The 23,039-nt window shown below is 44.3% G+C and overlaps 1 protein-coding gene and 1 non-coding gene across 9 annotated transcripts in view; one reads left to right on the top strand and one right to left on the bottom strand.

The window, feature by feature from the left end:
* The window catches only part of Grk5 (G protein-coupled receptor kinase 5), a 221,444-nt gene that overhangs the window by 107,582 nt on the left and 90,823 nt on the right, over positions 1 to 23,039 (top strand). The window lies entirely within an intron of this gene.
* LOC128095837 (small nucleolar RNA SNORA44) lies at positions 18,618 to 18,746 on the bottom strand. Its single transcript, XR_008213435.1, has one exon. It is a non-coding gene; the product is annotated as a small nucleolar RNA SNORA44 (small nucleolar RNA).

Below are 23,039 nucleotides of genomic sequence, written 5' to 3'. Positions count from 1 at the left end.
CAGCGTCTCTCTGCCTCAGCCTACCACTTCCCAGAATTCTCTTCTCTCCTTGTCCCGCCTATACTTCCTGCCTGGCTACTGGCCAATCAGTGTTTTATTTATTAACCAATCAGAGCAACACATTTAACATACTGAACATCCCACAGCAGTGACTCACACCTTTAATCCCACAAAATGAGCCTTTAATCCCAGGAAGTGATGGCAGAAAGCAGAAAGGTATATAAGGCGTGAGGACCAGGAGCTAGAGACTGGTTAAGCTTTCAGGCTTTTGAGAAGCAGTTCAGCTGAGATCCATTTGGATAAGGACTCAGAGACTTCCAGTCTGAGGAAACAGGACCAGATGAGGAATTGCGAGGTGAGGAAGCTATGGCTTGTTCTGCTTCTCTGATCTTCCAGCATTGACCTCAGTACCTGGCTCCAGGTTTGTTTTTATTAATAAGACCTTTTAAGATTCGTTCTACATCCCTAGACTAAGTATTGAGACCCTGTTAAAACAAAACAATTTGATGCTGGAGAGATGGCTCAGTGATTCAGAACACTGGCTGCTCTTCTAGAGAGACTAGGGTTCGATTACGAGCACCCATATGGCATCTCGCAACTGTCTGTAACTCCAGTTCAAGGGGATTTGGTAACAACTTCTGGCTTCCTTGGGCATCTGGTGTGCATGTGGTAAACAGACATACATGCAGGCAAAACGTTTATATACATAATAAGTTAATATAAAAAGTTTTTTTTAAGAAAAAGAAGGAAAAAAAATAAACAAGCCAACAAAATAAAACAACAAAAGTCCCCTCAAAACCCCAAATCACTCAGTGAATGAAGACTGGATTCCACAGTTGCTGTAGAGAATTATTACTTTTCTCCTTGGTGACTGTGCTCCCAGAAGGGTTTCTAGGCCAGAGGGGACAATCACATGAGTCTTGCTTGTCCTTGTGACCCAGTGCCTGTCAGACTGGCAGTGACCTCTTGATTTCATTACCAGGGTAATCAAATGTCTGTGGACGTCACTGCCGACCTTGGGTGATAAGGGCACATCATGCCTCTTGTTCTGCCACTTAACCATGCTCGATAAAGCACAGCATCTGCTTGTCTTCAGAAGGCAAGATAATTTTAGATGTGGTAGGTCAGGTGACCCGTGTGCAGCTGGCACACTGTGAGGGTGAAGGTGGATCAGCTCTGGGTTCCAGGTCTTTACAACCTTCCTGACAGGCTTGAAGCTCTTCGAGGAACAGCCTGGGCTCAGCATTCATAAGATGCTTTGTGCTATTGGTCAGTGGGTTTCTGCTTTGGCAATTCTTGGGATGGAGTGCTGGCAGGGGTTTCTAGATCTGGACTTAGGGTTTTCAGGGGCTATTCTGTAGGAAGCATGTGGGTATTGCCAGGTGTTTACCTGACCAGGCCTTTGTTACTTTCTATATTTGGGTTTCTATATAAAACTTTATATCAGGGTTAAAACTAAAACCAAATTTGAAACTCCACTGTTTATTTTCTAGAAAGGTAAACTGAATCCTAGAGAGACAAGTGACTTGCTAAGGTAACTTTGAGGGAAATTTCTCACACTGTTTTCCAGAAATGGTGTAACAAAGCATTGCACACTGCCCAGCTTATAAGACAGCATTTATCACCTCAGGGTTCTGAAGGATGGGAATTCAAGTTCACAGTGTCATCAGGGCTGGGTCCTCCCTATAAACATTCCTCTCCAAGCTTCTTGCAGTTTGCTGACTTTTGTGCTACCTTATAGATGTTTCCCCCATCTCTGCCTCTTCATCTGCATAGGTGTGTGAGTCTTCAAGTGTCCCTTTTCTCTTTTTTTTTTTATAGAATTTTTATTTAATAATTAACTTAATTTCACATATCAGCCACGGATTCCCCCCCTTCCCTCCTCCCAACCCCCAGCCCTCCCCCCCAACTCCCACCCCCCCACTCCCACCTCCTCTAAAGCAAGGCCTCCCCTGGGGAGTCAGCCGAGCCTGGTAGACTCAGCCAAGGCAGGTTGAGTCCCCTCCTCCCTACACCAAGGCTGAGCAAAGTGTCCCAGCATAGGCCCCAGGCTCCAAAAAGTCAGCCCATGCACCCAGGACAGGTCCTGGCTCCACTTTCTGGGGGCCTCCCAAACAGTTCAAGCTAATTAACTGTCTCACTTTTCCAGAGGGCCTGTTCCAGTTCCATGGTGGTTCCTCCACCATTAGTTCACAGTTCATGTGCTTCCACTAGTTTGGCTATTTGTCCCTGTGCTTCTTCCAACCATGGTCTCAACATCTCTCACTCATACAATCCCTCCTTTCTCTTGCCGATTGGACTCCTGGAGCTCCACCTGGGGCTTAGTCGTGGATCTCTGCATCTGCTTCCATCAGACACTGGATGAGAATTCTATCATGACACCAGAGCAGGTCAGCTCAGGCACTCTCTCGACCATTGCCAGTAGTCTATAAATGTGCCAATCTTTTTGGCTCAGGGTCTATCCTAATGACTGCATTTAAAACCCATTACTTCCATGCACCCCTTTTTACAAATAGGAGTACGTCTTGTGTTACTGGGAGCTAAGACTCCAACCTATCTTCTTGAGAAGGCTCAATTGAACCACACCATACCTTCTCTTGGGACCTATGGGGTTCAAGGAAGAGAGTCTGAAAGAGCTTGGTTCTGTAGTCTAAGGTGGCGCCTTCCTCCTCCTTGCAGGCCCAGGCTGATATGTCCTCACAGGACTACAGTAACATCTATGGGAGGATTATTTCCCCAACCATGTTGCATGGTGCTTTCTCAGTTCCTCATTTCGTTGTTGTTTCAGTGATAGCAACTGGTAAGTTACTTTGCTCAAAACCATTAAACTCACCACTCAGGTCTGTCTAGCTGTAGTTAAGACTCTTTTATTTGTTTTTGGAGACAGGGTTTCTCTGTGTAGCTCTGACTGTCCTAGAACTTGCTCTGTAGAGTAGGCTGGTCCTGAACTCAGAGATCTGCCTGCCTCTGGCTCCCGAGTGCCGGGCTTAAAGTGTGTGCCACCACTGCAGGGCTCATAGTTAAGACTTTTAAGTAATGTTTTCTATTTTCTAATGTTTCTCCTACACACAGTTTGGTTTACTTATTCCTCCATTGTAGTACTTGAGACTGACAAGGGCCTCCTGCATGAGTCCTGACACTGAGCTATACCTGCACACTATTTTCTGTGTATTACTTTTCTTTTTTCATTTCTCTTCCCACCCTGCTCCTTTTTTGGGTATGTGTATATGCATTTTTTGTGTATGTGTAACTGTGCATATGGAGGTCAGAGGATACCCTCAGCTGTTCTGGCTCCTCCACCATCTCCCTTTAGCAAGCCCAGATATCTTCCTGTCTTTCCTCTCCAACTCTCTGATTATAAGCACATACCACCACCCCTGGCTTTTTAAAAACAAAAACAAAAACATGGGGTATAGCATATCAAACTCATGCTTACAAGATAAGCATTCTACTCCATACCCCAGCTCTTGTTTCTCATCTTTTTTCTTACATGATATAAAACTGTTTTTCTTGTCATTAAAACCTTTCACCATTTGTTATATTTATTAGGTGTCAGTGGGAACATATTAATGAGCAAAGCACAGTGTCCATGTTCTCACAGTAGCTCTTCTATAGGTGGGTGACTACATCAGTGGAGTACTGAGAACTTGCCTATTACCTACAACCCAACATTAGCCAGATGCCCCCCTCCTTTTCCTCCTTATTACTTATATCTTGTGTGTGTATTCTTCAAGTTTTCTTGAAAGTAAGTCCTTGGCCATAAATGGTATGTGTGTGTGTGTGTGTGTGTGTGTGTGTGTGTGTGCGTGCGTGCGTGCGTGCGTGTGTGTGTGTGTGTGTGTGTGTGTGTGTGTGTGTAGGTTAGGACATCTTGAGGAATGGGTTCTCTTCCATCTTTTGGTCTCAAGGATTGGACTCAGGTATAGGCTTGGTGATAAAGTACCCTTATTGACTGAGTTGTCTTGAGGACCCTTCTCCACTCCCAGCCCTAGTTTTGGCCATTACAGTGTTCAGATGAAGTCTTTGCATTTCACTGTAGCATTTCAGTCTTCTGCCTGATGTTGAGAAGCCACACTGATTTTATTTTCCCTTGTGGTGCTTAGGTTGTAACCCAAGGCCTTGTGGAAGCTAGGCAAATACTATACCATTGAACTGCATCCCTGGCCCTTAGTGCTGTCTTTTTGAAGGCTAAAATACATTAAACTGTACCAGAGCACTCTGTACAACATTCTCTCTGCTGCCCTTACCTCCTCTGGAATGTTCTGTGTCCACCTTCACACTTGTATCTGCAGGCACTGTTAACCTGACCAGGGATAGAGTGTAAGAAGCAGATGACATGTGACTAGCCTCTGTCCATCCAATTTCCACCCCCATCCCCGCAGTTAGCAGGTAGGAGAAGGGCCTTCTGTGTGCTTTAGGGCTAAGCACTGAAAATGGGGGAAAACAAGCTGGTTTATGCATCAGCAGGGACCTCAGACCAATACCAAGGGCCAGCCGACTTGTAGTGGCCTGAACATGTCAGTATTCTGCCCTATAAAGTGATGTTGGACCAACACTTTTAATGGTCTCTGCCCAGATTCTATTTGTGGAATTTATTTCCCAGGGCCATGTGTATGGCAATACCTTTACAGCATCTGCCTAAGCGAATTAAGCACCCGTTGTTCCGAACACCCTAAGCTTGCAGCCAGGAGGAAGGTGGCAAGAAAAAGGGTGGGCAGATAAGTATTTGGGGCATGCAGGAACTTCTGAAATTAAAATTGAAATACATCAACCACCAGATGATCCCCTAAAAAGCTGTGGGTACCTACTAGCTGCTAACTGGAGCCCTCTCCAGACAGCTCGAGTGTTGTTTTAAAATTGTTTGTTGTTTCTAAGTTGTGCCATTCTTGTGTTCTCTCTCTCTCTCTCTTTTTTTTTTTTTTTTTTTGGTTTTTTGAGATAGTTTCTCTGTGTAGCTTTGCGCCTTTCCTGGATCTCGCTCTGTAGACCAGGCTGGCCTCAAACTCACAAAGATCCACCTACCTCTGCCTCTCGAGTGCTGGGATTAAAGGCGTGCACCATCTCTGCCTGGCTCTTGTGTTCTCTTTTAAAATGACTTTTGAATGATCTTTTAATACTTTTTCTCATTATTAAAATAAATAAATAAAACTGAGCATGAGCTGGAGTTCAGTGGGTAAGAGTGCTAGCTGCTCAATCCTAACAACATGAGTTTAATCTCTAGAACCCGTGAGAAATCTGGATGAGTTGGCATGTACCTGCAATCCCTGAACTCCTACGGGAGATGGAAATCAGAGCCAGGAGAAAGGTCCTTAAGCACACGGCCAGTTAGCCTGGAGTATACAGTGCAGCAGCAGAAACAAAAAAGACCCTTCCTCAATCAGAACCCAAAAGTCCTGACTTCCATTGTTCCGTGACATGCATGTGCCTATACGTATGCATGGCACCCCCCCCCCACACACACACATGTTAAAACATATATCTATGGATGAAATTTCAAAACAATTTAAAAAGAAGAAATTTAAAATTGCCAAAGCAATAACCCCTAGTTGTACTGTGAAAGGGGAGGGAACAGCCCACTCCAACCGTCCTGTCTTCTGGCCCAGAAGCCAGATATTTGTTTTTATTTCATTGTATTTTACCTTTTTTCAGTGGTGCAGGGCCTTATTCATGCTAAGTAAATGCTCTACTTATAAGACAGACTCTTATCAAATTGCCCAGGCTGGTCTTAAACTCACACTGTCACCCAAACAGGTCTTGAATCTGTAATCCTTTTGCCTCAGCATTCTTTACATGCCTGGTCAGATGTGTGTGGGAGAGAGTCAGAGGATAATGTTGTGGAATCAGTTCTTTCTTTTACCTTTACTTGGGTTCTAAGGATTGAACTCAAGTCACCAAGGGTGTGCAGCAAGCACCTTTACCAGCTGAGCCAGCTCCCCAACACAGAATTCTGCTTTTTTCCTACTTACTTGGACATCTTTGTTCTCCTCCAGAGAGGGAAAAATTATTTACCCCCGCCTGGTCCTGAGCTGATTGCTGAGGGATCTTGTTTTTCGTTCTCTGTTTTTTCAAAAGACCTGGAAAAGTGGGCTGAGAGAAACTGTTGCTCTGAAGTAGCTACTTTTGTCAGAAATGGTCCTAGGGAGACATGTTCAGTTGTACTTCTTGCTCAGGGCACTTGTCTAGTTCTGGGCTTCAACAAGCCTCAAGGGGAGGCGTGGGTGAGTCGGAGGAAGGGACACTCTACCAGCACAGCTAGGGTGCTGGATGTTGTTAATTTGAGGTCTTTGGGGGAACCCCTGCTTGGAGCATCACAGAATGGCCCTCCCTCTCCTACAGGGGAGACACTGCCCTGACTCATTAGGCAGGTTTTGGGGAGAAAAGGAATGAGCCACTGAGCCAGGCCTGAGCAATGAGACTGAGTGGAGGCAGCAAGGAACAGGGGCTGTAGTGGCAGGAGGCTGGGGTTTGCAACAGGCTCTATTCTTCACTGACTATGACTAAGCAAGTGATTAAACTTCCCTGAACCTATCTTCTCTGCTTCTCTGACAAATGGGTCTAGGAGTGTTGGGAGAATTAAATGACACCACCAGAGAGGAAGACTAGGTCCAGGCATGGCCAGTTTCATCCTCCACTTCACTATTATGGTTACTGTCTTGGTAAACCATGCTGTTCAACAAAGAGCTATGTTCCTTGCTCCACTTGGTTGCTAAGTGGCCAAATCTTGCTGTAAAGTTTGAGCCCCAGTTATTGATTGATTGATTGATCTGTTAAGCCCTTCCTTCATTCCAGGGACCCAGGGACTTACCATGTTGGGAGGGTCTGGCTTTCAGCAGTGGCTCCTGGAAACCTAAATCAGGTGACATTCTTCCTCTTTATGTAACCTGAATGGAACCCTTTCCCTCAGCTCATTTGGCTCCTCAGATCTCCATTTACTAACTCAACAGACTGGGAGGTCCTAGATGGTATCTCTAAGCCCATCTCATCTCATCACCCTCTTGCCTCCAGTTGGGAGGCTCCTCATCTACTACACACATGAAGGTGATAGCCAGTCTTATCCACTGGCCTGTAGTCAACTTTTACTCTAAGCATGGTGGAGCTATCCCAGGTTGGGAAGATGAGTAGAAAAGATACTTGATACTGGGTCACAACATGGGTAGTAAGGCAGGTAGATGTACAGTCTCAATACAAAGAATCAGAGGAATAGGAAGGGAAAGGATCAGAGACCTGTGAGGATGCTAGTTGAACAGATGAGAGGACAGGAAACTGCTAGGTCAGTAGTTCAGCATAGTCACCATCATCTAACGGTGTGATTCTGATGGACATACCCTCTCTAATCACTGTAAAACTCCATGGGTCTGAGGCCATTTTCTAGTTCTGCCTCAGGGATAAGGACTAGAGATTCAGAGAAATAGTAAGTTGCTGAGTTGGCAGAGCTCTGCAAAAGCAAGGCCTATGTTCAAATATAGCCCAAAGCAAACTCAGCTCCATGTTGGCTGTGATTTCTCTATGGATGTGGACAGCCTTGGGCAAACTGGGAGGTCATTATCCATGCTGCTTTGGTGGACTTGATGCAGAAAACCAAGTAGATTAAAGAGAGACTGAATCAGGCCACAGGCATCATCTGTGCCTCCATCCTGAAAGATTAGCTCAGCTCTGGTAGCTTTTGAAACTACTCTTGGGGTGAGAGTAGATAGTGCTTTGAGCAAAGCAGGCTTGACTTTCAGGACTATGAGAGATTCATTCACTTCCTTTCTGGATATTTATGATTGGCCTACTGTGTGCCTGGGAGGAAGGGACATAATTCCTTTATATAGACAGGACCACAAGTTTTCCACTTCTGATGACACTAACCCTAAGGTTCAGGGGGCAATATAGGAGGTAGAGCTAGAGCTGCTTCCCTCCTGCAGTCAGGATAGTGAAGATGACACCAGTCACAGGATGCCTGTGGCACCACCTGCCAGAAGTCTCCAGGCTAACAGCTGTTCCTGCTGCCCACCTGTCTCTTCCCTGTCCTTTCTAGGACTGGCTTCTCCCTTCCCTGCTGTTTGTCCTCTCACTCTTTTTTCCCTGAAGGGCTTCTTGGAAGATGGCAGATGGGCACGGATGTCATACTGTCTGTTGTCTTTGCTACCTCACCCATGAGTTTGGCCCAAGGCTACTCCAGGTGAGGCCTGCATGGTGAGGCATTTTTATAAACCCCACCTGATAGGAATCAGGTAAGTGTGAGGTACAGAGGAGGCACCTCACTTCTCATGGTCCCGTTGACTGGCCAGCCACAAGATTCTTTCTTCTGGAGCTGGAGGTGCCCTTTGTCACCATCTAATCAAGAGAGATATGGCTCTTAGCCTCATTTTACCCACTGGTGTATGAACTTACCATTTACCTCCTAATAGGAACCCTCTTGGATTCCTGTCTCCCACAGTGGTTCTACCAGCCTCACCAGGTAGAAACCTCAGCATCCCTGTCACCGTTGATTGGGTCTCTACTCTATTTTCTATCTCATTGTCTTCATACTTGCCAACCTGCCAAGACTGGTACAGTAGCCTCTCCATTGGCCTTCTGTTTGTAATTGCTTTTTTCTTCTTCCTTCCCTCCCTCCTTCCCTTTCTTTCTCTCTTTTTTTTAATGTGTGTGTGTATTGCATTGTGCATGTGTATATGCATGATTTTTGAATGTGTGAGGGTGCACATATGAATGGGTGTAGGTATATATATATATATATATATACATATATGTGTGTGTGTGTGTGTGTGTGTGTGTGTGTGTGTGTGTGTGTGTGTGTGCATACATGTGGAGGCCCAAGGTTAATGTTGGGAATTGATCTTCATCACTCTCCCACCTTATTCACTGAGGCAAGATCTCTTAATCAAACCCAGAGCCTGCCAGCCTGCCTTGGGGATCCCGTCTCCCACTTCTAAGGCTTGAATCATGTGGACTGGAGAGTCAAACTGTGATGTCTTTTGCCACCTTTTGACCACTTGAATGTTACCAGAGAGGACAGGCTCATTCCTGGGCCCTGCTGGAAGATCTTATGGGGAATATGAGTTTTCCTATCACCCCCTAAGTGGGCCACCATACCCACTAGGCATTTACATGGGTTTATAGGGATCTGAACAACAGTTCTTACACTTTCATACCAAGCACTTAACTGCTGAGCTGTGTCCCAGCCCGTAGCTGTACCCCCTTTCTTTTCTTCTGTTTCTCACTGTCCTTATATTCAGAAAGGTTTTTTTTTGTTTTTGTTTTGGTTTTTTTATTTTTTTTATTTTTTTTTTTCTGGTTTTTTGAGACAGGGTTTCTCTGTAGCTTTGCACCTTTCCTGGATCTCACTCTGTAGACCAGGCTGGCCTCGAACTCACAGAGATCCACCTGGCTGTGCCTCCCGAGTGCTGGGATTAAAGGCGTGTGCCACCACCGCCAGGCTATATTCAGAAAGTTTTTTACTTCTCTCAGAAGTTGTTAAAGTGGAAACTCCTAGCATACTAAGTCCAATGGCTGTGGTTCCTTTCCCACATACCCTATCTGCATTCCATCTGGTTATGTTTCAGACCAGTTTGGTTGACTACTCAGCACTGGGAGCTGAGGTGAAAAGTGGCACCCAAGTGGTTTGTGTTATGTGTTACTCCTCCCCTTCTATAAGAGTCTATAGAGTGATATGAAACAGATTGACCTCTTCAACCTGGTATTCATGTTCCCCCAGTGAGTATTGTGTGGTATGCCAGTATGGCATATATATGCCTCTGTGTGTGTGTCTGTATCTGTGCACACTTGCATGCATTCACATGACCATCACTATACCGGGTGTGCTGAAGGCAAGTTGCTGCCTGCTTTGGGTCCCTTCCACTTGTACAGGTATGAGGATAAATGACTCATACTCCAGAATGTCAGCAAGGGAGGGCAGTGGGGCATTGTGGAAGGCCTGGGAGAGCCAATCTTTAGACATTTTTATATGATAGTGTCTTCTATAGATCCCACAGGCCATGGGTTAGACATACTTGGAGATTTTCCAAATATCTATAGTCTCTGCTTCCTAGCTGTTTATCTTCAACTAGACCACTCTGATCTTTTTACACCCTTCCTTGTAACTAGAGTTTTCCTGCCTGGCCCACAGTCAGGACAAATCTCTGACACGCGCCAGTCCCACAGCTGCTCAGACCCAACCAAGTAAACACAGAGACTTATATTGCTTACAAACTATATGGCCGTGGCAGGCTTCTTGCTAACTGTTCTTATATCTTAAATTAATCCATTTCTATAAATCTATACCTTGCCATGTGGCTCATGGCTTACCGGCATCTTCACATGCTGCTAGTCATGGCGGCGGCTGGCAGTGTCTCTGACTCAGCCTTCCACTTCCCAGAATTATTCTCCTCCTTGTCCCGCCTATATTTCCTCCTGCCTGACTACTGGCCAATCAGTGTTTTATTTACTAACCAATCAGAGCAACACATTTGCTATACAGACCATCCCACAGCACTTCCTTACTGGACAAGGAGGCCTAGCAGTCATCACTAAGGAAGGTCTTTCCTCCTAGGACCTAAACTTTCCCTGGGAGGCAGAGACTGCTGAGCAGAAAAAGACAAGGAACCTCATTTGTTCCCTAAGTTTGCCTGCTTAGGGTACATGACCATTTCTGCCTTAGTCCCCCCTCATTTTTTCTCCATGAGGGAGGACCAGAATGAGGTTCCATGGGTGAGCATAGTAGTCCTTCCTGTCTGTCTCCCAGGGTCTTGCAAGATACGTGCTGTGCAGACACTTGACCACTGAGTCACACTTACCTATTGAGACTGGTAGGTGGTTTTTTCACTCTTGTTTTCACAAATGAGGCTCTGAAATTTTGCCTCAATTGCCAATTGAGCCAATTGAGAGATTTGCAAACCCAGGCAAGCTGAAGGGTACAGCCTTTTCCTGCCTTTTGGGCCTCCTGCCTAGGTCAGACTCCATTTGCATGTAGGCCTCCAAGTCTCTGCTCCCTAGCAGTTGCCACCTACACACCTGCCTAATTATTTCAACCCCACATTTGGGCACAGGAAGATGAGGTTGTGTTCTCGGAGAAGTGAGTTGCTTTCTGGTCTGAACTGGTATGAATTTGCCAAATCAAACATTTAATAAATGCCAAAAACCATTTTACATGGTTGCTTCTTAATGGGCAAAGCCCATATTTTTCATCAAAATGATTCCATTGCTCAAAAGTGGCTCTGACACAGAAGCTAGCCACAGCATCCTTGTCACAGATTACATTTTATTTGAGCTTTGCCACTTTCAGAGAGTCACCACAACTGTACGTAAGGAACATGCTACCTGATGGAAATACTGCCGACAAACATTTTTAGCTGCCCATGTGGTGCAGAATGCTTTCTGAAGGTTTTCTTTGTTTGGCTGAGAAAAGAATCCTTGTTTTGTGAATTCCCTGCTGGGTTTCACTGGCTTTGCCAGGAAGCCATGAAATGAATCAAATCTCATCACAGCAAAAGCCATTTGGGTTTCGCAGATGCATTTGTAGAAACAATTACAGATTCCTCCATAGATAGTTCACTTCTAGCATGTGATTTTGTGTGTGTACACGTGTTTGTATATTCATATATGCACATGTTAATGTAAATGTGGAGGCCGAAAGACATGCTTAGGAACTTTAGGAGCTCTCCTTTTTTAAATTTTTTTATTTAAATTTTTTTTTTAAGTCAGAACCTCTCACTGGCTGGAATTCATGGTTTAGGGTAGGTCAACTGGTCAGTGTGCCCCAGCAATCCTGTCTCTACCTCTCTAGTTCTGGGATTATAAGCATATGCCATCCACACCCAGCATTTTTTTTTAAACATGAATTTTGGTGATTGAACTATCTCTAGACTCTTAGCATGTAATTTTTGATTAGTGGAAGAATTTGGGCAGTCTGGAATGGAATTATGCTGGGTCTTCTGTCCAGGTCTATAATATGGCTAGGCAGTGACATTCAAGTACTAACTAGTGTTTAGTGTGCTCCTTGTGTTCCTGCGTCTAGGATATTCACAGAGATAAGTGATGGAATTTGTACAGTTTCCTACTCAGTGCCCATGTCAGAACTATAGGGGTGGCAGCCATACCTCTTGGGGTGTGAGATGGCTTGGGGTGGTTTAGTAGTGACTGAATGTATTATCCATTTGTTTTAATGTATGCTGTAAAAAAGCAAATCACAACTGCAGCATAAGCCCTGTATGTTACAGCTGAGAAAGGCTAAGTTGAAAGGTATAAGGGGTCTTGATTAAAACCCAAAATAAAGAAAGATACCAAATCAGTACCATTTCAGGTTGTTTAACAAGAGACAAGTTCTTTAGCCAATCTCATCACTCTGCAAAGAAAGAGTATGCTCTCACAAACTGAGAAGACTTACATGCCATTTGGCAGTGTGATCCTAGGGACCACTCTGTGTGTCAATGCTAGAATCTTTCAATGTAGGACATGACCATAGTGTGACAGTTGCCACAGTTGCATGTTTTGATTTTGATAAATGGCTCATGTGTGGCTGATGTCTGGAAAAGATGTTCAGGTGTGTCTCATGTGGGTGAGATCTTCACTTGTGTTATCATCTAATCCTCATGAAATCTTGAGCCATCCCTACTGTGAGCTGAGCTAAGGAAACTGAGGCTCGTAGATGTGACATGATTTTCCTGGTGTAATGTGATTATTAACTGAGAGAACTTGGATTGAAGACAGGCCTGCCTAATGCCTGATCCTAAACTCTTAACCACTATGCCACATTGCATCAATCAAAGAAATGATTCTTTCTATCCTAGGATATAATCCTGGTAAGTTTCTTGGGTGAAGTGACTGTAGGTGAATGGTAGGATGTAGTAAGAGATGTTTGAGGGTAACATAGAATGTTCTCTGGATCCAAACATGTGGTGGTTTGAAAGAAAATGCCTTCCAGAGGGAGTGGCACTATTGGCAGGAATGGCTTTGTTGGAGTACATATGGCCTTGGAGGAAGTGTGTCACTTTGGAGGCGAGCTTTGAGGTCTCATATATGCTCAAGCTTCACTCAGTGTGATACTCAGACTATTTCCTGTTGTCTTCTGATCAAGATGTAGCCAGCACCATGTCTGCCTACGTGCCATCATGCTCCCTGCCATGATGATAATGGCCTGAACCTCTGAACTGTAAGCTGCCACCTCAGTTAAATGTTTTCCTTTATAAGAGTTGCTGTGATCATGGTGTCTCTTAACAGCAATAGAAACCCTAAGACAACACATGATTATGCCTATTGGTTGAATAATTTGAGTGTGAGTGTCTTAAACTCTTCTCTTCTCATATAAATGATGTCTCCAGTTAAACTGTTGGTTGCCTCTTCTGTGTCATTAGGGACCCAGGCCCCTGTGTCTCTGCTCTACAGCATGTCTCCTGGTCTAAATTGGCTGTTGCAGCTCCAGCTACCACATTGTTTCAAGGAAGTAGAAAAAAGGGAAAAAGAAAAAAGATACCTTCATAGTTATTTCAACAAGAAGCCACTGTGAGAGTTTTTCTGGAGTTGGTCACGCATCTTTTCAGTTCACTGGCCACCTGATTGTTAGGGAGTCTGTCCACACAGGAATGTGAGTGCTGAAAGCAAAAGACCTGCCCTTAAAGTGCTTTTTGTGGAGTGGCTACCAAAGGACCCAGCAGTCAGGTGGAGAGGAAAAGTCTCCTGGGAACTAGGACTGGCTCCATTGAGCTCATGTGTCTGCTTTTGTTTCTTTAGGTGGGTTTTTGTGTTTAACTAGGACATATAGCTATAGCCAACATGTCATCAGCCCCCTGAGAAGACCAGAGACACTCTTGGATCAAAATCAGTCCAGCTTCCCAGATGCCACCCTCTAGAGTAGCACAAGCAGGGCTTAGAGCCAGCCTCTCACCTGCACCCTGGGCCAGCTGCCACCTACTCTCATAGAACCCTGTCTTGAGTGGGAAGGTGTCCTATGCAGCCCATGACAGATGTGGGACTTTGGTAGAGGACTCTCTCCCTCTCCTGATGTGCTAAGGCCTGGGTTCACTCTGCTTCTCATCTCTCAGGAGTTCATGCTGGCTAGCTGTCAGCAATGCTAAGTTCAGAGAGTTCTTACCTGCCCCCTACCCCAGACAGGGTTCCTCTGTGTAGCCCTGGGTGTCCTTGAACTCAGTGATCTGCCTGCCTCTGCCTCCTGAGTGCTGGGATCAAAGGTGTGTGTCACCACTGCCTGGCCAGAGAGTTCTTAATATTGATTGATCCTCAGAACTACCAGCCTTGTTCTGGAGCCTGACTAGTCCACATATCAAAGCTTGCTCATAGAAAGCCTCTTCTAGAATGTTTTCACGGGGGTCTGAAATTAGCTCTTTCCACTTGGAGAGAGTCAGGGTATTGGTCTGTATGAAGAATGCTAGGAGAAGTTTGGATGGGAAGAAGCTCCTGAAGGGGGTGGGGAATGGGAAGCCCACACAGACAGTTTCCTCCTACGCTCTTTGTTCTGTGATTACCTCAGGGCATTTTGGTAAGGAGGTTGGAAAGATATTTCTTGGGGCGTTAGAAATCAAATGCTATTAATATGCTAATTACAGCAGGTTCATTTACCATTAAGGCAAGTCCTGCAGAGCCTCCCTTTGGCAACTGTTGATGTTCTGATTTAGAAATAGAAAGCCTGTCTTGATTTTCTTGTGATCAGCCCACCTTTACCTTGGATTTAGCAGGTCCAGCTTGGCTCTTGGCAGTGAAGGTTAGGTGATGATAGGGTGAGGGAGGTGTGACATACTTCAGAAAGCAGTCAGTGGGAACTGGGGAGATAGCACAGCTTGCAAAAATATTTGTTGCATAAGCATAAGGACCTGCATTCTATCCCAGAATCCATGTACAGAAGCTGGGTGTGATGGCACACTGGCCAGCCAGCCTGAGATTCTCAGAGATTCATGGATGCTGGGGTGCTGTGTTACCTGTTCCTATCAGTGGACATCTATTTCTAACAGTGGAATCTGTGTTTAGCTTTAATTTTAGATTAATGATACAGATGCTCTTTCTTCCGCATTTCTTTTGTCCTAGAATAGTGGTTCTCAACCTTCCTAATGCTGTGACTGCTTAATACAGTTAGTTCCTCATGTGGTGGTGACCCCCAACCATAAAATTATTTTTGTTGCTACCTCATAATTGTATTTTGCTACTGTTATGAATTGCAATGTAAATATCTGATATGCAGGCAGTCTTAGGTGACCCCTGTGAAAGGATCATTTGACCCCAGCGGTTGCAACCCACAGGTTGAGAACCACTGGCCTAGAAGTACCTGGTTTATGAAAAAAACAAAATGGCAGCTACCCAGTCAAGAACAGTATTAGGTTGGAAAACTAAGAGAAGAGTGGCTTATTTTCATTGAGAGTGGATTCCTGAGGACAAGAAGCAGGGTTGACCAATCCCCCAGCTATCTGAGGAGCTGGGAGGGCAGAAGTCTGCCCTCTTAGAACTAGGGGGAACTTTCATTCACTGGCAAGCAAGAGAATGATCCTTTGTTAAACTGTGGACTGAGATTGTCTTGGGATGATCATGGGACTTTTTTGAAGAGGCAGCTATAGATTATAGGAGAATAATATGTTACTAATATACTTCACAAAGCCAACAGTATTTGTCTCAGTTAGGGTTTTTATTGCTGTGATGAAACACCATGACTAAAAAGCAAGTTGGTGAGGAAAGGGTTTGTTTGGCTTACAATTCCACATTGCTGTTCACCAATGAAGGAAGTCAAGGGCAGGAACTCAAACAGGGCAATATCCTGGAGGAAGGAGCTGATGCAGAGGCCATGGAGGGGTGCTGTTTACTGGCTTGCTTCCCCTGGCTTGCTCAGCCTGCTTTTCTTATAGAACCTAGAACCACCAGTCCAGGGATGGCACTACCATGGTGATCACTAATTGAGAAAATGTCAGCTGTTTCTCATGGAGGCATTTCCTCAACTGAGGCTCCTTCCTCTCTGATGACTCTACCTTGTGTCAAGTTGACGCACAAAACCAGCTAGTATAGTATTTATTTAAACAATGCTATCTGCCAGAACTAAGTTATGTAGATATACTAGGGAGCATTCCAGTTACTATACCTGAATGATGGGAAGATATAAAGCAACCCTTTGTATTTTCAGTCTTTGGATTGGGAATTAAAACAGGAAAGTCCAAATGTTTAATTTCCCCTCCATAGTGTTTGAAATCTCAGTTTTAAGATTGTAAAGCCAAGAACTGAAAGTCTAATTCACTTGCACATCTGACTGTTCGTAGATCTTCTGTACTTCGCCATGTGGTCTTACCATGTGTCCTAGGCTTTGCCTACATGGTAGTTGATTACAAAGGAGCATTCCAAGAGACAAAAACTAGACCTGCTTTGTGGCCTAGCCTCTGAAGTCACAGGAATCACATGTTCTGTTAGTTGGAGTAGTGATGAGCCCCTCGTCAGATCCAAAGGGAGGGGACATCCCTTCATAAAGAACGTATGATATATCAAGAAGGGTAAGAGAGGGTTAGCGGGATGGCTCAATGGCTAAGAGCAAATGATGTTTCAGAGGATCCAGTTTTGATTCCTGGCGCTCATGTCAGGTGGTCACAACAGCCTGCTGCTCTAGTCCAGGTGATCCAACTCTCTCTGGCCTCCAGGGGTGCTGTACTCATGTGTGCATATCCATGCAGACACACACACATACATACATTTAAAAATAAAGAAAAAATTAAAGTAAGTGTAAGAGAGACTTGAAAAACTGAGTGAGACAGAGGTATTAACAAAGAACAAAGTGTATTTGAAGAATAAAAAAACTCAAAATTTTCAAAATGAAAATTTAACAAATTGAAGTAAAAATATGTTAAATAGCAGATTCATATTGTTATATGAAAAAATTAGGAAAGTGTAAATTGTATTAAAATAAATAAGCTAGAATGTGTTAGAATGCAGCCCGAGATGTACAGAGATGGAAATAATGAATCATAAGTGAGGACTGGTGAGATGGGGCCCCTACAAGTTATCCTCTAACCTCTACACACATACTATGGCACCTGTACCCCTTTCCCCCTCAAAATATATAATAAACAAATAAATAATTTTTTTTAAAAGTATGTAACTTTCGGTCAGGTTTCCAGCAGAGTCTGTAGGGAGATTTACCTTCTCATACAAGAACTCTTCTGAAAGTTGACAAAAGGTTACTTTACCAAAATATGTTCTGCCAAGCTTCTCTTAATCCCCCTGCAAATGCTGAGCTATCTGATAGGTTCCTCACTGTCAGAGAGGACAGAAAGCAATCATGCCCACCCAAGAATAGTATGTGGTAGGGGCCAGGGCCACCTAGAGCCTTCAGTGGTAAAGTGATGCCAGACCCCTCACCCTCTCAAAGGTCAGAGACTGATCTAGAAGGTGGTATTTTGCCATTTTAAATGGCACAGCAGGACTGGGTAAGACATAGTTATTTGACCATAAATACTGGTTAACCCTATTTGTACTCCAAAGATAAATTGCCCAAAAGAAGGCAGTGTGGGCTGTGGCCTTCTGCTGTGGAAGCTATTGCTTTGCTCTGGACATATTTCCTTGAGCTGGAAACTAATTTGGTTCTACCTGGATGAACCTCCAAGGGGACCTGTGTCAAGTCTGCAGATCTGTCCCTTGGGAGGCAGAGGCTGAGACACCATCATCAGGCATCTCACAACAGTGTCTGGCCGTGCAATTTGGCACTTAGTGTCAGGGAGATATTTAGATAGGCTGTGGCTACTAATCCTGCCTGCCTTGCTGGATGCCTCCAAAATCCTTGAGCCTCATGGAAGGCATCAGTTTGGATTCTTGTTGCCTTGGCCACACTGCAGAGATCTAAGTCCAGGTAACCATCAGCCAGCTGTGTGAGAGTAGATGGGCAACACTAGATTTTGGATGAAGTACCGAGACCGCTTCCTGAGCCAGGCTGGACAGTGTCTGTTGAGCAATCCTGGTCCTCTTGGGGAAGCAGGTTCATCACACCCAGAAGAGAGGCCTCAGAGTAGGAAGTATATGAACACTGGGTATCACCACAGATGGCTCTTGTGATGGTTATTCTTCATTTGACTGCTTTTAGAATCCTCTTGGAGATACAACTCTGACACATCTGTGAGGGTGTTTCCAGAGAGGATGGAAGGCCTGCTCTGAATTGGGCAACACCATGCCATGTGCTAGGGTCTCTCTAAGGAGAAAGAGAGTTGAGCACCAGCGTTCATCTCTCTTTGCTTCCTGACTGGAGATGCAATGTGACTATCTGCCTCAGTTGCCCACTTCCATGTTCTTGGAATGCATCTCTTCTTAAACTGTGAGTCCAGATAAACCTGTTTTTTTCTTAGTTGCTATTTATTTATTTATTTGAAGTTTTTATTGATCGAATTGCATGTATGTAAATCATGAAGCATTAGCAAAAACTTTTGCTTGCAGAGCTGTCCCCTTGTCTGCCCATTTTGTTCCTTCTCATGTTTTTCCAACTTTAAACCAAATCATAGATGATGGTCCCTTCACTGGTCATATAGCTCTTAGTTTAATGAGCAGACTCAGACAGTCTGTCTCCTCAGACTCTTCAAAGAACCTTGGGTTTAACCTACAGAAGCAAAGTTTTTCATATTCCCAGGGACAAAACACTTGTCTTAGGAGGAATCCTCAGTCCATGCATATATAGGAAAAGCAAGTAGCAGCTTCAGTTACTGTTTTGTCCTGGGCTGTTAAATTCTTTGCAGTTACTCTGGCATGCAGTTGGAGATCTTGTATCTACAACCAGATATACCCTTGGAAATATGCTGCCTTTATTTATTTGTTAAGAAAGATTCCTACTATATAATCCTGGCTAACCTAGAAATTGCTGTATACACTAGGCTGACCTAGAACTTGGTGATCCTTCTGCCTCTGCCTTTCAAATCATTAAAATTATAGGCATGCACTATCATGCCTGGCTCTCTAAGTTGCTTTTATCAAGAAAAATTAGTACTGTCTTGGATACTTTTTCCAAAGATTTATTTTTTCCTCATCATGCAGTGGGGAAGGAGCAAAAGACCTCTTTGTAGTCAGAGTTTTCTTTGGGCTGCCAGCTCACAAAAAACAACATGGAGACTTATTATTAATTATGAAAGCTCGACCTATAGCTTAGGTTTGTCCCACTAGCTCTTATAAATTAAATGAACCCATTTATATTAATCTATGTTTTGCCTCGTGGCTTTTTACCTGTCTTCCACCTTGTACCTCTTGTTTCCTCTCTATGTCCTCTGGCATTTCTCTCATGCCTGGATTCATCTCCCCCTCTTCTCTTTCTGCCCTGAAGTCCCGCCTAACCTCTTCCTGCCTAGCTATTGGCCATTCAGCCCTTTATTAAACTAATCAGAAGGTGCCTTGGCAAAAACACATCTTCACAGTGTGCAAAAAGATTATTCCACAACACCTCCTAATGTGAGTACCTAGAGAACAGTGATTTTTCTGAGCCATAGTGGACAAGGCCAGGGACAGTGTTTTGAGGCCCCCCTTGAGCACACATATTTGGCTGTGGCTGAGATATGCTCATCTCAACATCTGACTGTTGCCATAGGAATAGAAACCTATTCTGTTGCTCTGATGGAAGCACAGGTCATTTTGCCTGGGTTACTGCTCTGATTTGTGACCTTTTCTTTTTTAAAAACATTTATTTATTTATTTATTTATTTATTTATTTATTTATTTATTTATTTATTTATTTATTTAGTTTTTGAGACAGGGTCTCACTATGTAACTCTGTCTGTCCTGGAACTTACTATATAGACCAAGCTGGGCTGGAACTCACAGAGATCTGCCTGTCTTTTCCTCTCGAGTGCTGAGATTAAAGGCATTTGCCATTACTCTGAGCTCTTACTTATTTTATGTCTGTTTGTATTCATGTGCTTGCTGTGTTATGCAAAAAGGTCAGAGGACAATTTGTGGAGTCAATTCTCTCCTTTTATCATGTGGATTTGGGGGATAAAGCTCAGGTCCTCTCTGGCTTGGCAACAAGTACCTTTACTCACTGTGCTCTCTTACCAGCCCTGATCTTGTGATTTGACTGACACCTCCTAGGTCTTAAGTGGGAGCCAAGATTGAACTGTGCCCACCTCTTGCCTAGCCTTCATGCTCCTCCCACGCAACCTAGGCATCTTCTGGCCTAACCCCTATTAGTCCCCCACCCCCCATTTGTCAGCCTCATGTGAGCTCTTCCTCCATAGGTTCTCTCAGGAAGTCATGTGGGAGATAGACTTAGCAAGCTCTGTTACAGATCAGGAAATAGGCCAAGTGATTCAACAGAGGTCATAAGATTACCAACTTAAGTCTTGCAGCTCACTCTTGGCTATATACCTTATGTTAGTTTGCTGGGGCTGCTCTAACAAAATGCCACTAGTAGCTTAATCAACAGAAACTTACTGTCTCACAGCTCCAGAGGCTGCAAGTCTAACATCAGAGTGTCTTCAGGGATAGTTTCTGGTGAAGCCTCTTCCTGACTTGCTGCAGACAAGCCACCTTCTTACTGTATCCTCACATGGCCTTTCCTCTGACTCCCATTATTACTTCCTCTTCTTATAAGGACACAAGACCCAACAGATTAGGGCCTAATCCTGATGACCTCAAATAATGCTAATTACCTCCCAAAAGTCTTGTCTCCAAATTTTATTACATTGAGAGTTAAGGCTTTGATGTATGAATGAGAGGGACATAGTTTTAATCCTTAACAATGCCCTTTCATTGTTTTGGAAACCTAATTGTACAAGGAGGTGAAATCAGAAGAGTTATTTAGAAAAATTTTTACAGGAGCCCAGAGGTGGGACTGAGGCAATCCAAGAAGGCTTCCTAGAGGAATTACATGTGCTAGGATTAAGACTGTGTCTGCACTTACGGGAATCTGGTTAATTTTAGGTCTATTCCATCTGCCATCCACCAGTCAGTAACTCAGATGAACTGGAGCTGTCTTCCCAGAACTGACTTCTTCCCGTGGATAGGGCAAGAAGGGACCCTTGGGACTCTATCTAGCCTAGCAAAGCTAATGTAGGTTGATGTACCCAACCATGTAGCACCTCTATGACTTCAGTGTGGAAGGGAATAGGATGCCAGCTGGACAGGGGCAATCCAGGACAGAAACTGAGGAGCCTTTCCTTAGCAGCGTGATTCCATTTGTGGCAGCTAACTCCCTGACTGCTAGGGAGAATTATTTTATTTTATCTTACAAAGATGACCTGAGCTGGGACAACATCTCACCTGGAAATAAATAAATTCACTTGTCGTCTTCTCCCAGTGTCTTCCTCTTCTCTTCAGACAGGGTAGGAATGTTGAAGGCAGTTGATGTTCCCAGGTTGAGAGCATTTCAGTTTCTGCAGTGTTTGTGTAATGAAGGTGATGTTCTTGGGACAAGAGTTTTTGGTTCGTACAACATGAGGGGTAGATTCAAGTTCTGCAAATAACAGTGGGTTAACCTGGCTAGTAACTGAAAGGAATGCTGAGGGAGACTGAGGAAATCTAAGGGGGACAAGAAACTGAAGTAACTGAGAGAGGCTGAAGGGGGCTTAGGGAAACAGACAGAGATTCTGAGGGAAACTGAGCAAGACTGAGGGAGGGTGGAGGAAGCTGAGGGAAACTAAGAGACCGAGGGAAAATGAGAGGTAGAGGGAGGGTTAGGGAAGCTGAGAGAGATTTAGAGATGCTGCAGGAGGGAGGCTGAAGGGGGTTTGTTAGAAACTGAGGGAGATGGTAAGGATGAGTGACTCTGAGGAACCTGGGGAGAGCTAAGGGAGACTAACAGATTGAGAGAGCTTGGGAGGGATCTGAGGAACTTGAGGGCCTAAAAGGCTGGGAGTCTTCACTATTTGTTAAAACTTCCCGTTTTTCCACATTTGCTCCCACAGGGCCAGCCCTGCACCAAAGCTGAGTCTGTGAGTTTGTGTTCCTTTCTTGGGGATTGAGTCTGTATCTAGCTTCTCCTTTGTTGGTCCCTTAGCTTGGTACAAACTTTGTGGAGTTCAGAGGATATTTAGTAGGCAAATTCTCAGTTTAGGCTATAACCTGTCTGAGTGGAAAATGTTCTTTTTGTAGCTCCCACTAAAACACTTGGAGATAAAAGGAAATGTTCAGGTTTTCCTTCCTCTTTATCTCCCATACCCTTGTCTTCTTCTACTGCTCTGTCTGGAATTCTGTGTGCTATCCTCTGTTCCCAGGCTCCATGGATGATGCTGGCAGTCTTAGGAACAGTTTCCTTCCTGGCCATGGGAGGCTTTGTGTTTCTGGGCTTTCTGCCCCAATTTTTTTCTGGGTTGGAACAGTGGTTTCCTTTTAAGGTAGGCTCCTGGGAGGTTCTCCTGATCAGGTAGGTTCCACAATTCCAGGTGTAACATAGGTATTAGGGTCTCAAAGACCTGCATCAAGTCACAGGCCCTCTGGGATACGTGGAGATTTTGCCCTGTCCTTTAGTCCAGCAGGACTGTGTGGTGCTTTCTACTTTGTAGTGGGCCTAGATGTGTGGGATAGAAGAACATGAGATTCATGGCAGGTGAGTGGCAGGATATCATAGATAAGCATATGTCACCCACCTGTACATACTCATTAGTGTACAGTCTTGCCTGCTCTCTAACTGCCCATATGTGAGATCTTATCTTTTTTATTATGATTGAGACCTTCTTATTCTTCATGCTTCAACCATCATCCATTCATATATTCATCCACCCCTTCATTCCCAAGAATCCGCCATGAGCAGGGCCTTGCTTTTAATCCTGGAGAAGGCAGCCACGAGAGGACAGGCCAGCACTCCACCCAAGTTCAAAGTTGAAGATGATAGGGAATTAACAAACAGTCAGATAGATTTCCCAAACCACCCATATTTAGTGCCTCAGAGGAGAATTGAAGGAGCACTAGCTAGAGAGGAAGTAAAATGTGGCACTGCCTTGAGGAAGTATCAGTACTGGCCATAGCCTGTTCTTGCTCTCTACTCTGTGCTCATTGGAGGCCATTGTGCTATAAGTAGAAACAGTCAATATTTAAAACGAATAGTGATTTTTAGGAAGCCTTTATTAGCCCTGTAAAAATTCTGAGTTTAAGTGTATAAATAATGCTGT

The sequence above is a fragment of the Peromyscus californicus genome, unplaced genomic scaffold, assembly GCF_007827085.1.
Source record: "Peromyscus californicus insignis strain IS unplaced genomic scaffold, ASM782708v3 Scaffold_4__1_contigs__length_199733344, whole genome shotgun sequence".
In the NCBI taxonomy this organism is placed as follows: Eukaryota; Metazoa; Chordata; class Mammalia; order Rodentia; family Cricetidae; genus Peromyscus; species Peromyscus californicus.
This window is presented reverse-complemented; position numbering and strand designations above follow the sequence as displayed.